This window comes from Hemiscyllium ocellatum, chromosome 30, assembly GCF_020745735.1.
Source record: "Hemiscyllium ocellatum isolate sHemOce1 chromosome 30, sHemOce1.pat.X.cur, whole genome shotgun sequence".
Taxonomy (NCBI): domain Eukaryota; kingdom Metazoa; phylum Chordata; class Chondrichthyes; order Orectolobiformes; family Hemiscylliidae; genus Hemiscyllium; species Hemiscyllium ocellatum.
Genome location: NC_083430.1, coordinates 33426259 through 33440149, shown reverse-complemented (window position 1 = coordinate 33440149; position 13891 = coordinate 33426259). Strand labels below are relative to the sequence as shown.

Below are 13891 nucleotides of genomic sequence, written 5' to 3'. Positions count from 1 at the left end.
CTTCATATACATGTTCCTACCTATATGTGCATGTATTGCATATATTGTAATCTATATAGTATTGTGCAAGTGATCTCCTCCCTGTGTCCTGGCTAATATTTATTCTCCAATCAATGTCACAAAAAACTCTGGTCATTATCATATCAATGTTTGTGGGTTTTGTTGGGGACCACTTGGCTGTCATAATACCATTACCCAATTGTGTACTTCAAACATATTTCATTGGCTGTGAAGCATTTTGGGACATGCCACATTCCTGAAAGTGGCTATGTAAAGACAAGTATTTTCTCTAGATGAGTGAAGACATGTTAATATTGCTTGTATATATCCCCAAGTCTAATATACATCCTCTGAGATGGCCACATTTTGAAAAACATTTTTTAAAATGATCAAAAGCAATCAAAATTAAATGTGGCATCAAAAATGTTATCTCAAGTGATAACTGAAACAGGCACTGCAGAGTCACATGTGGTTAGGAGTCCAACATTCTCACAGGTTTCACAGTCCCTCCCCACAAGCAGAGGTGGAGTTTATCCCCTGGGCCTGTCTTTGGCAATCCAGAAATGAATGATTCATCTCCTGGCCACTGTTACCAGCAAATTAGCAAGTGAAATTGTTTGTGTACTTCTTAAAGTTTTGTTTGAATGCTTATTTTTATTATCAATTAATGTAAGTTAAAGTCACCGTTGCTTTACCAGACCAAGATCTGCACTGTCATTAGAGACAGATGACTGGTGGTGGTTTAACCTGAAGGTCACCTGGCCTCAGGTGAAGGGAGAGGTTGAGAAAGAGAATCCTTCACACTAACCTAATGAAGTTTGGAATGAAGCACAGTATGTCTGAGTGGGTCTAAATACGGTCAAGGTGACAGCGGAATAGGACATTCCAACCGGAGAGCCGCCGCTCCTATTATTTCTCATTTCCTTCTCTTTTTCTCCCCCCTCTTTGGTGGCCACTTCCCCCATGGCAGACCTTGGCCTGGTCTCTCGACCTGGTCTCTCAGTGTGTCTCGGTATGGTCTCTTGGTGGATCTCAGCATGCTTTCTCAGTGTGTCTCAGCCTGGTCTCTTGGTGAGTCTTGGCCTGGTCACTCAGGCTGATCTCTCAGCCTGTTTTCTCGGTGTGTCTTAGCCTGATCTCTTGGCCTGGTGTCTCAGAGGGTCTTGGTCTGGAGTCTCAGACTGATCTCTCAGCCTGCTTTCTAGGTGTGTCTTGGCCTGATCTCTCAGTGGGTCTCGGCCTGGTCTCTCATGCTGATTTCTCAGCCTGTTTTCTCAGTGTGTCTTGGCCTGGTCTCTCGGTGGGTCTCGGCCTGGTTTCTCAGGCTGATATCTCAGCCTGCTTTCTTGGTGTGTCTCAGCCTGATCTTTTGGCCTTGTCACTTGGTGGGTGTCGGCCTGGTCCCTCAGGCTGATCTCTCAGCCTATGTTCTGGGTGTTTCTTAGTCTGATTTTTTGGCCTTGTCTCTTGGTGGGTCTCGGCCTGGTCTCTCAGCCTGATCTCACAGCCTGTTTTCTCAGTGTGTCTCGGCCTGAACTCTTGGCCTGGTTTCTTGGTGGGTCTCGGCCTAGTCTCTCAGGCTGATCTTTCAGCCTACTTTCACGGTGTGTCTCGGCCTGATCTCCTGGCATGGTCTTTTGGTGGCTTGTGGTGGTGTCACAGTACGGCGTGTGAGTGGATCTTGCCCAATCATGTTCCTGATGCACCGCAGGAGATCAGAAAGACATTAGTTTCAGCAGCAGTGATGGTATCTATAATGGGGGTATCGAGAATAGACAGCTGAGGTCTCCCCAGAGAGCGAGATCGGCATAGGACTCATCATACATTTGAATATTTAACTTATTCTTTTATTGTCCTAGTTTAAACCATGAAAGGCCTTAATGTAAACTAGTACCTATTTCTTTACTTTTTGACGATCTATGAAATAATGCTTAAATTTTTGACTCACGTTTCTCTTACTACTTTTTAACCTAAGTTTCTTTTATACCGAGGTGCCTTGGCACCTAAGATGGCACCATTTATGGCAATATTATGTACTTTTCACTGTGCTCCTGTACTTGAGTACATATGATAATAAAATCTAAAATCTAAACCTAAAATGATACCTCCATTTTCACTTGGCACCCTGATCAGCGAGGCCTTGAAATATCAGGAACAGAGATGATTAATCAATGGCTTCAAAATGTTATATGTTAGATTAGATTACTTACAGTGTGGAAACAGGCCCTTCGGCCCAACAAGTCCACACCGACCCGCCAAAGCACAACCCACCCATTCCCCTCTTACCTAACACTACGGGCAATTTAGCATGGCCAATTCACCTGACCTGCACATCTTTGGACTGTGGGAGGAAACCGGAGCACCCGGAGGAAACCCACGCAGACACGGGGAAAACGTGCAAACTCCACACAGTCAGTCGCCTGAGGCGGAATTGAACCCAGGTCTCTGGCGCTGTGAGGCAGCAGTGCTAATCACTGTGCCACCGTGCCACCCACAATGGTTTTGTTAGAAATAAGAATGAGGAACTGTTTTGCTGTGGCAAAGGGATTGACAGCTGGAGGACGCAAATTTAACACAATGAGTAAATGAACCAGGATGAGCAGAACTGCTTTTTACTCACTGGGTGGCTATGATCTGACTTACGCAGCTTGAAAAGGTCATGGCACCAGACCGAAGAGCAACTTTCAAAAGCAATTGGATGTATACTGAAAAATCAAAATAAGGTCATGGTGATCAAATAAAACAGCAGGACTAACTGAATAGCATTTTCAAAGAGTTAGCCCAGGTAAGGGGGCTGAATGGCCTTTTGCCACTGGGTGAACACATTCCCCTCAAACTACAAACCATCAACACAAATAAAAAACTGGGTGAAATTAAAATAAAGAACTGTGGTTGCTGAAGATCGCAAATTAAAAACAGAAAGTGTTGGAGAAACTCAGAACTGCTGAAGAAGGGTCACTGGACCTGAATTGGGTGGCACTGTGGTACAGTGGTTAGCACTGCTGCCTCACAGCGCCAGATGCCAGGGTTCAATTCCTGCCTCAGACTGTCTGTGTGGAGTTTGCACATTCTCCCCGTGTATGTGGGTTTCCTCCGGGTGCTCTGGTTTCTCCCACCGTTCAAAGATGTGCAGGTTAGGTGAATTGGCCATACTAAATTGCCCGTAGTGCTAGGTGTACGGGAGTGGGTCTGGGTGGGTTGCCCTTCCGAGGGTCGGTGTTGGGCTGAAGGACCTGTTTCCACACTGTAAGTAATCTAAATGTTAACTCTACTTTCTTGCTGCAGATGCTGCCAGGCCTGCTGATTTTCACCAGCAATTTCTGTTCTTGTTAAAAATCTCAAAAAGTTTGTTTCGGATGCTGTAGGCTAAGAATGGTAGCTTTCATGGCTTGCAAAAGATGCAGCGTGTTTCAAAATATGTAATTCGTGGATATGAAGCACTCTGAGATGCTTCAATGAAATGACAAAGTGCTCCGTAAGTATATGATTGTCTCATTTCAGGGGCCCATGTTCACCTTCAATTGGAGTTAAATAAATGGCAACACAAATTATAAAATGCAACGAGTATGTGATTATAATAGACCTCAGAAAAAAAAATTGTATTTCAGACTTGCATTTCATGATTTCAGGATCTCTAAAGCATTTTACAGTCAATGAACTATATTGATGTGTAGTGACTGTTACAATGTAGGTACTCAGCAGCCAATTTGCAAGTTCCCACAAACAGCAACATGATAATGACCGGATAATCTGACTCTGTGATAATGGTGGGTTGACTATTAGTCAGGACATTGGGGATAACTCACCCACTCTTATACATCCAGCAGAGCAGGCAGCTGAACTCTCAGTTTAATGTCTCATGTGAAATCCAGATCCCCCGCACTGAGGCATTCCCTCTGTACTGCAGTGGAGTGTCAGCCTAGATACCCCTGTACTCCATCCCCAGAGTGGGGCTTGAATCCAAAACTTGGAGGGCAAAAGTGTTCCCAACTATTGAATCTATGACTTTCGGAACCAACAAAAATCCTGTCCTGCTGCTTTCGGTGTTTTCTTTTAACCTATCCATGACTGGTTTCTTTAGGTGTAATCGCAGGAAAAAGATATGTTAAGAATAGCGTGACAATAGCGAGTGAGAGAAGGCTACAATCTGGGGACAGGAGAGGTTTGTGAAGAAACATTGTCTGAGTTCAGCACAAGCACAGATGCAGTGATAGGTTGATTGGAGTGGGGGGTGGGGGTGGGTGGAAGTGGCTGAGGTCATGAGATAAAACTTCAGGAATACCCACAGCCAGAGTTGACAAGCGTTGTCACCCCTCAGCTGTTGCCACACTGCAGACTGCAGCAATAGTAAACCCGTGATTCTGCTGTCTCAGGCTGCAGACCATTGTTGGACTTTGGCCAGATTTCCACAGCTCTCTCAAATTCTTGGCAGAACACTGATCAGGACCACTTTGTACCATTCTCATATTTGCCCCATTCTTCGTTTCCATAAAACAGTGGAACTCCCTTTTGCACTCTGAACTCTGCTCTCTGAAGAGGACACAAAGCAGAACATGATTTAAACATCCTGACAGAGAGTGCTATCAGAGATTCCCTAGCCCACCACTTTGTGCTATCATACCATGACACAGCTTTCCAATCCAGCTGATCCAGTAACCATATTAATAATATTAATACAATGAATGTATAGCATAGAAACAAGCTATTGGGCTCAACAGCTCTCTGCTAGATTGTATGCTCCATACTGCACCTCCTCCTCACCTCCCTACACTCATCCTAATTGCAAATCCTTCCATTCTTTTTTCTTCCACCTAAATATTTCTGTGCTTTTTGCCTCAAACGCTTTCTGTAGCGAGTTCCTTATCCTAATCACTCTGAGTTAGAAAACTCTCCCCTGAATTCCAAGATTTATTAATGATTAACTTGTATTTACAGCCTCTAGATTGAATATCCCCCATAGATGGAACAATCTTCTTCATAAATACTTGCAGAAAAAGATCTCAAGTAATGAAGGCAAAGGCAGAGGAGTGGCATTGCACTTCAAAAGGTCTGGCATAGATTCAATGGACCAAATGGCCTCCTTCAGCACTAGACTACCTATCATTCCTTGTTGCACCACTTCTGAATTCTAAAGAATTCGATCAGGTCACCTCTTAATCATCTTCATTCAACAGCAGCCCCAGCCTCAGCCCTGTGATACATGTCTGATATTGTGCAGAACTAAGCAGTAACAAAGCAGCATGATCAGTGAGTAATATGGTGATTTGGACATGAAAGTGGGGACTGGGTACAGGGGAATAGTCACACTGGATTGGTCAAAGAAAGGAACTATGAAAGCACTTTGTACCAATGGAGAGATTTGAAATGATTCCAGCAACACAGCATCAGGCTATGAATGGAGATATGGAGTGATTGAAAATTTTCTACTGGAGCTGCAGCTGGCTATTCATAAATTTCAGCATCTCTCCTCCCACGCACACTTAGTGCCAATAATGTTGCCCCCACATGTACGTTTTCTTGCACAGAGTCTTCTTTATTCAATTCAGGTAAGGGAACAGGGAATAAGACAAAGCATTTACAGCACCTAGCAACAAATTGAGAGAGATTTATTTGTTCTGTGGGCAGGTTATTTCATTGCTATGGAGAGCTTGCTACACATAAGGATAAGTGGGTCAGTGATGATTCACCCGAGATGCTTGCACGAAAATACAACTGCACATTCACAGTAGAATTTTGAGATTCTTAGCTTATTGTAGTTATTGAACCCAAGCTACAAAACTCTACAACCTGTGCGTAGGATGCACTTCATTTAGTGCTAGCAGCAAGTTTCATTGAACAGTTTGCAATGTCTGAAGTAATTCTACTTGCATCCTGATCAACAGACCTCTCTTCAGCCAATATCACCACAAACAGGCCATTGGCCTCATTACTGCTTGTTAGGTAAAAATAATGACTGCAGATGCTGGAAACCAGATTCTGGATTAGAGTGGTGCTGGAAGTGCACAGCAGTTCAGGCAGCATCCGAGGAGCAGTAAAATCGGCATTTTGGGCAAAAGTCCTTCATCAGGAATAGATCCTGAAGGGTGGAGAGATAAGTGAGAGGAGGGTGGGAGTGGGGAGAAAGTAGCATAGCGTACAATAGGTGAGTGGGGGAGGGGATGAAGGTGATAGGTCAGGGGCAGGGGGAGGGTGGAGTGGATGGGTGGAAAAGAAGATCGGCAGGTAGGACAAGTCATGGGGACAGTGCTGAGCTGGAAGTTTGGAACTGGGGTGAGGCGGGAGCAGGGGAAATGAGGAAACTGTTGAAATCCACATTGATGCCCTGGGGTTGAAGTGTTCCAAGGCGGAAGATGACGCATTCTTCCTCCAGCCGTCTGGTGGTGAGGGAACAGTGGTGAAGGAGGCCCAGGACCTCCATTAGGGGGAGGGGGGAGTTGAAATGTTGGGCCACGGGGCGGTGTGGTTGATTGGTGCATGTGGCCCGGAGCTGTTCCCTAAAGCGTTCTGCTAGGAGGCATCCAGTCTCCCCAATGTAGAGGAGACCGCATTGGGTGCAACGGATACAATAAATGATATTGGTGGATTTGCAGGTAAAACGTTGATGGATGTGGAAGGCTCCTTTAGGGCCTTGGATGGAGGTGAGGGAGGAGGTGTGGGTGCAGGTTTTGCAATTCCCGCAGTGGCAGGAGAAGGTGCCAGGATGGGAGGGTAGGTTGTAGAGGAGCGTGGACCTGACCAGGTAGTCACGGAGGGAACGGTCTTTGCGGAAGGCGGAAAGGGGTGGAGAGGGAAATATATCCCTGGTGGTGGGGTCTGTTTGGAGGTGGCGGAAATGTTGGCGGATGATTTGGTTTATGCAAAGGTTGGTAGGGTGGAAGGTGAGCACCAGGGGCGTTCTGTCCTTGTTATGGTTGGAGGGGTGGGGTCTGAGGGCAGAGGTGCGGGATGTGGACGAGATGCACTGAAGGGCATCTTTAACCACATGGGAAGGGAAATTGCAGTCTCTAAAGAAGGAGGCCATCTGGTGCGTTCTGTGGTGGAACTGGTCTTCCTGGGAGTAGATACAGCGGAGGCAGAGGAATTTGGAATACGGGATGTCATTTTTGCAGGAGGTAGGGTAGGAAGAGGTGTAATCCAGGTAACTGTGGGAGTCGGTAGGTTTGTAAAAAATGTCGGTGTCAAGTCGGTCATCATTAATGGAGATGGAGAGGTCCAGGAAGGGGAGGGAGGTGACCTCTCCATCTCTAGGTAAATTTCAGGTCAGGGTGGAATGTGTTGGTGAAGTTGATGAATTGCTCAACCTCCTCGCGGGAGCACAAGGTGGCGCCAATGCAGTCATCAATGTAGCGGAGGAAGGGGTGGGGAGTGGTGCCGGTGTAATTACGGAAGATCGACTGTTCCACATAGCCAACAAAGAGACAGGCATAGCTGGGGCCCATACTGGTGCCCATGGCTACCCCTTTGGTCTGGAGGAAGTGGGAGGATTCGAAGGAGAAATTGTTAAGGGTGAGGACCAGTTCGGCCAAACGAATGAGAGTGTTGGTGGGAGGGTACTGTTGGGGACGACGGGAGAGGAAGAAACGGAGGGCCTGGAGGCCCTAGTCATGGCGGATGGAGGTGTAGAGGGATTGGATATCCATGATGAAGATGAGGCGTTGAGGGCCGGGGAAACGGAAGTCTTGGAGGAGGTGGAGGGCATGGGTGGTGTCTCGAACGTATGTGGGGAGTTCCTGGACTAGGGGGGAATAGAACATGTCGAGGTAGGTAGAAATGAGTTCAGTGGGGCAGGAGCATGCTGAGACAATGGGTCGGCCAGGGTGGTCAGGCTTGTGGATCTTGGGAAGGAGGTAGAACCGGGCAGTGAGGGGTTCCCGGACTATGAGGTTGGAAGCTGTGGGTGGGAGATCTCCTGAGGTGATGAGGTTCTGTATGGTCTGGGAGATGATGGTTTGGGGATGGTGGGTGGGGTCATGGTCGAGGGGGCGGTAGGAAGAGGTACGGAAAAATCATGAATGATGACAACCATTTTTCAAACCATTCAATGATTATGATGCTACATAAATGCAAACATTACTTTTATTTTCTTTTAAAGCTCAGTTTAACTTAAGTACTTGAGTAGGCCTTGAACCTTTTTCTGAAAGTTCTATCACAATATGGCCTCTGTGACTGCACCTTCCAATCTCTCCTGACATCTACCACCTGGAAGGAAAAGGACAGCAGCATCACCATCTACACGTTCCCCTGGAAACCACACGCCTTCTTGACTTACAACTATAACACCATTCCTTCACTGTTGCTGAGTCAAAATCCTGGAACTCGCTTCTTAACAGTTCTGTGGATGTCCAAGCCAAACAGCTATTCAAGATATCAGCTCAATACCACTTTCACCAGAGCTATTAGGGATGGGAAACAAACACTGACCTAGCTAGCGACACCCACCTCCCTTCAACAAGCAAAAGTAATTTGGAAATGGGTGGCATGGTGGCTCAGAGGTTAGCACTGCTGCCTCATAGCACAGGGTCCTGGGTTCGATTTCCGCCTGTCTGTGTGGAGTTTGCACATTCTCCCTGTATCTGTGTGGGTTTCCTTCGAGGGCTCCGGTTTCCTCCCACAATCCAAAGATGTGCAGGTCAGGTGAATTGGCCATGCTAAATTGCCCACAGTGTTAAGTGCATTAGTCAGGGATAAATATAGGGTAGGGGAATGGGTTTGGGTGAGTTTCTCTTCAGAGGGGCGGTGTGAACTTGTTGGGCCAAAGGGCCTGTTTCCACACTGTAGAGAATCTAATCTAAAAGATTGTACTGCCTCTATCTTTCCAAATTGCAATGATAGTTGTTTCTCTGTTTCCTTTAACCGCACAAAGGGAGAGAAGAATGGCTGCCAGTGCAAAGACCCAATGAAGTCAGCCTTTTGCAGCCTGGTCTGTGGGACGTACTAACTCTCTGCTGTCAGGCCTCTCATCTGCAACTATACAACATCCAATATTCATATGGAACAGCACATCAGTTGATATTAAACTAAAAACCACACTCTGGCTCGTTACTGTAACAGGTCTGCAGAAGCCTTCCTTTGTGCTAAGCACTTTTATCTCAAGATACCCTGAAGTGAAACAGAGTTTTTTTTCTGAAGATGCTATCCACTTCCAGGAAACCTAGATTCATAGTCAGGCAACTGGGCTGCATGGCTATCATCTAAAGTTCATTTGAAGACACAAAAATAAAAAAAAAGACCATCTGCAGGATATGAAAGGAAATTGAAGTGTAACAATAAATGTACATGTAAAGTTCTAATTAAAAAAAATGTTTGACATGCAACAGAGTCACAATTGCTTAGATCTAATCAGGATTCCCTCCTGCAGGAATAGTTCATTGATCAGCTCCAATCTCCATCATGGAGTCACCCTCAATGTTAGTCAGAGAAGCCAAGAGAGCCCACTATTAAAGCGGGCTTCAGAAACAAATTCTGGCTACCTTAGTTACCATGTGTACAAATCTGATTGTGCCTGCAAATCATGGTAAAAGGCAAGAGGCACAACTGCTCTGTGATGGACTAGAGCCACATGATAACAATTGACCATACATCCAGCAATGGGCTGCGTCCAGATTAGACAAACTACAATATATTTAAGAAGTAACAGGGCCAACATCATAGAATGACAGCTGTAACCACTAGGTATTCACCAGTGAATCGCCAAACCAAAAGATATTTACCTTTTGGTTTTTGCTGATATTAGAACATATCCATTCTCTTATTTTACACTCTGCGGATTTGTTGACGTCTCTAATCCAGTATTATTACTTGACCTGCAGAGACACAAAAAAAATTAAATAGTTTGCATTTGTCAATAATTTGCCTGATTCTACTATCAATATTGAACAATGGAAATGGGAAAATGCTTCTAGCAGGACCTGTAACAAATGACTAACTATGTCCTTGCCAGATTCCTCAATGTATAACTTGAACAAGTTTATTATAAATATCAGAGATTAATCTCATCATCAGTAAAATGTATTGTGATCTGTGTATCTTACTCCTAATTTCTCAGAGTTTCTACTCGTCTCCCAACATTGTGCACAAGTGCATCAGCAAAGACAGGGAACATGATGGAGAATTCTAGAATATAGCCAGTGCTGTTCTGCACTATAGAATAGCTCTGTTAACCCCAAATCTCCTCAGTCTTCCAACATCCCTTAAGTCAAGTACTTGGTAATTGCCAATAGGAAAGCAGCAGGTTGACAATAACAACAGCTCATATATATGTAACGTAGCAAAATGTCTCAAGGAACTTGCAAGTACTATCACATTATGACTGACACTGAACTACATAAGGAAATGCAGATGGGTAAAGCATTGTCAAGAAGGAGAGAGAGACGTTTAGGAGTGGAGAAGCTTAGAGAGAGAATTTCACGGCTTGGATAGTAAAAAAAATGGCCACCAACATTTGGAATGTGGAAATCAGGATGGTGTTAGGGGCCAGAACTTTAAAGGACCTCAGTATTGAAGAGTTCTGTGAATTCAACCAACTGGCAAATGACTGATACTTTCCACACTCACAGTGGGGCCTTTAACAAGGATATGCTGAGGGATGAAAGTGCAGAATTATCTCATACCGATCAGAGCCTTTACTGTTAAGGTGTCCGATTTGTCTGGTAGTCCACAGAGGGTGAAGGTAAAGTGATAGGGGTTCATTTGCTCATGGTTTCAGATTTGGATTTCAGAGGACAAGGGCAAGGCAAAGGGGTAACTGGCAAAATATCAGCACTGCTTCTTGGAGCAAGTGTTTCTTTCTGTAATATAAATATATTTAGCTATATAGTACTCGTGCCAATCATTCAAAGGACTCATTGCCAGCTTTTTTAGGGAAAGGAGTGTAAGTGGTGGTCGTGTTTTGGGGTCCTAGTTTTCATTAGCATCTCGTCCACATCCACATTATGTCAAACTGCGTCTCAGTTTGAGAACAGTCACACAAACCAATTCAGGAGTGTGCAATGCTGAGAAACCAAGATTGAAAGCTTAGTTATTCCAAAGACAAGAGTTTGAACAACAAATTCAAAAGGGAGTGACTCTGTGGAATTCTTCACCACAGAGGGCTCTCGAAGCTGGGTCACCGAGTTTATTTAAGGCTGAGATAAATAGATTTTCTGCTCTTATTGCCGTATCAACTTGACAGAGGAATTTTTAAAAAAATTCTTTCAGGGAATACGGGTTTTACTTGCTGGGCCAGCATTTATTGACCCCATCCGCAATTACCATTGAAAAGGTGGTGTTGATTTGCCTCCTTTAATGATAGACCAGGTGGTGCAAGTAAACCCACTGTACTATTAGGGAGGGAGCTCCCAGATTTTGACCCAGGTACTAGAGGAAAGGAGATATGGTTCCAAGTCAGAATTGGGTGTGGAACCTGTAGGTGATGGTGTTCCAATGGGTCTGCTGCCCTTGTTCTTGTACATGGGAGGATGCAAGGCTGGAAAAAGATACAGAGATCAGCAGTGGCAAAGCTATGGAGGGATAGAAAGGTCAAAGCTTTGGACGAATGTCAACAACTGGATGAGACATTTAATGATTGACCAAGTGCAATTTTGGTTTCAAGAAGAGCAGGGAGTTACCCAGACTTCAGGTTAAAATTCTTCAACCAGCACCAATAAAAACATTGTACACTGTTTGAGTAACCATTCATTTATTTGCTGCTTGTGGAGTCAAGCTGCATGCAAAATGGCTGCTGCACTCAGCCATTGATTGACAGACTTTGATATCAGTGATCTGAGGCATTTCTGACAGTCAAGGTAAGGACCTAAGTATTTGGAAGTCTTACATAAATAGTGGCTAAAGATCTAAATTTACCCAGGAACATACAATTAATTGAAACCAATTTTTAAAAAAATGATATTGGTGGGAAGGTAGGATTTCAGGAGATGTCTTCTCTTCCAATCCCGTACATATAGCTATGTTTTATAAAGCCTGGCTATATTAAATTACAAGAGCTATCCAGCCAACTGAGCTAACTTTTATGTAGTACTTTCATGACCAGTATTTATCTCAAAGTGCTTCACACCTACCAAGTACCTTGGCAGCATTGGCACTGTTGTAGCATAGGAAACACAAAAGAAGGTCTCCATGAGCTTTGGTTGGTGTACGCTCTTGGGCTGTGAGTCCTAGGGCAGAAACATAAAATTTCATAAGTGTTTGGGCCCCTTTAACTGGTACTGTGGGCCTTTGGATGACATACACTGGTTGCTGATTATAAGGTGTTGATCGTGAATGAACAGGCACTGTGATGGGAACACACGGAATTCTCCAACTAGACAATCTCAGCGTTCCTGTGGAAAATTAGGAGAGCCAGGTGTTGCTCCAGCTGTCTAGACATGACTTTTCACTGGATGGTGCTGTCAACTGCATGGACTTTAATGGCACGCTGGCATGTCATAATGGCTTGCATGAGGTCAGGTTATTTTTGGTGATTCTTTGGATATTTATGACACTGGCAAGGCCAGTATTCATTACCCAAGCTTACAAGCACCTGAACCTTAACCATGCGGCTATAAAGTGGAGGTGCTGCTACAGTGCTGTTTCAGGGCTTCTGGATGTGACGATGAAGAAACAATTAAACATCCAGGTCAGGATGGAGTATTTGGTTTAGAGGGTGGCAGGAAGTTGATGGCACTGGTTACTGCCCTTCTAGATGGTACATGTTTTCAAAAGGTTATATTGAAGAAGCCCTGGCAGGTTGCTGGAGTTAATCTTGTAGATGGTATGCACTGTGTGCTAGTGGTGAAGGAAGTGACTTGAAGCGTATAGCTTTGTCTGAGACTGCGTTGAGTTGGTTGAGGTGTCTGCAGCCTCGCAGACTTTATGTCCCACCTCTCCCCACTTGTATCTTGGAAATGACAGAGAGGCTTCTGTGAATCACTTGCTGGAGAATACTCAGTCTCTGAGGTGCTGTAGGAGTCACAGCATGTATGCGGCTGCTCCAGTGAGATTCTGGTCAACAGTGACCATCAACATTAACGGTCTGCACAGCTTTGTTTCACGTGTAGCCACCGGGGGGGGATCAATTGGAAGAAGTAATGGGAACAGAAGAGAACACTGATGCCAGTGGATACAAAGGTCACTTCATTCATGAGGCAGATCTCAGTGTCACAGCTCAGTGATGGGCTCTCGTTCATCAAATAAGCCATTGTAATCTGTCCATGGTACCACATGCTCGACCACAAACTCCCAACATTTCTCGCCTGTTGCACCGATCAGCAGATGTTTATCAATCCCACAACAATGACACTCTTCGAAACATTGTCTGGTACATGGAGGGGGTGGATGAGGTTAAAAATAAATGAGCTTGATCTTTTCTTTTTGTCTCTCTGATTCTCATTTAGGAAGCGCAACTGCTTCTGAGTTTCACCGCGCCGAGAGATAGTAAACCAGCTCTCGACTCTTCTACAGGCAATCTATCTGACGTGTCAAACAGTGGAAGTGGAAGTGGGAAACCAAAGATGACATTTCTCAGCGCCCATTCACCTCTCTACCTCTCCGGCCCACGCAACACAGACTCAGTGGGTGGGATCTAAATTTAGCCTCGGTATGCAATATTTAGCCTTTATCACAATGACAAAGAAAACCCCAGGATGTGGTTAAGGACAGGAAGTTGATTAGTGAAGTGCGCTCTCTCACTCTTGACGTCACTGTCCCTGCATGAACCAACAGTGCGCTATGACAGGTCAGTATTGTTTTGTGAATGCTTATAACAGTTGGCACGAATGAACTGCAGTTTACAAGGCTGGAGTTTGCAGCAGCCATTAGGACCGCAACATTAGGCCCACTAGAACAAGCTCCCAAGGGGTGGCTACTAAATTAACACTGTTCTTCTATTTTGTCTCACCAAGGATGATGGGTGCTC

At 44.9% G+C, this 13891-nt stretch overlaps 1 long non-coding RNA gene across 1 annotated transcript in view; it reads right to left on the bottom strand.

Annotated features, from left to right (window-relative positions):
- The window catches only part of LOC132829957 (uncharacterized), a 193919-nt gene extending 184119 nt beyond the window's left edge, over positions 1 to 9800 (bottom strand). The window contains exon 1 of the long non-coding RNA XR_009646287.1: positions 9711 to 9800. This is a non-coding gene — a long non-coding RNA (uncharacterized LOC132829957). The remainder of the gene's footprint in view (positions 1 to 9710) is intronic.
- Positions 9801 to 13891: the final 4091 nt, after the last annotated feature.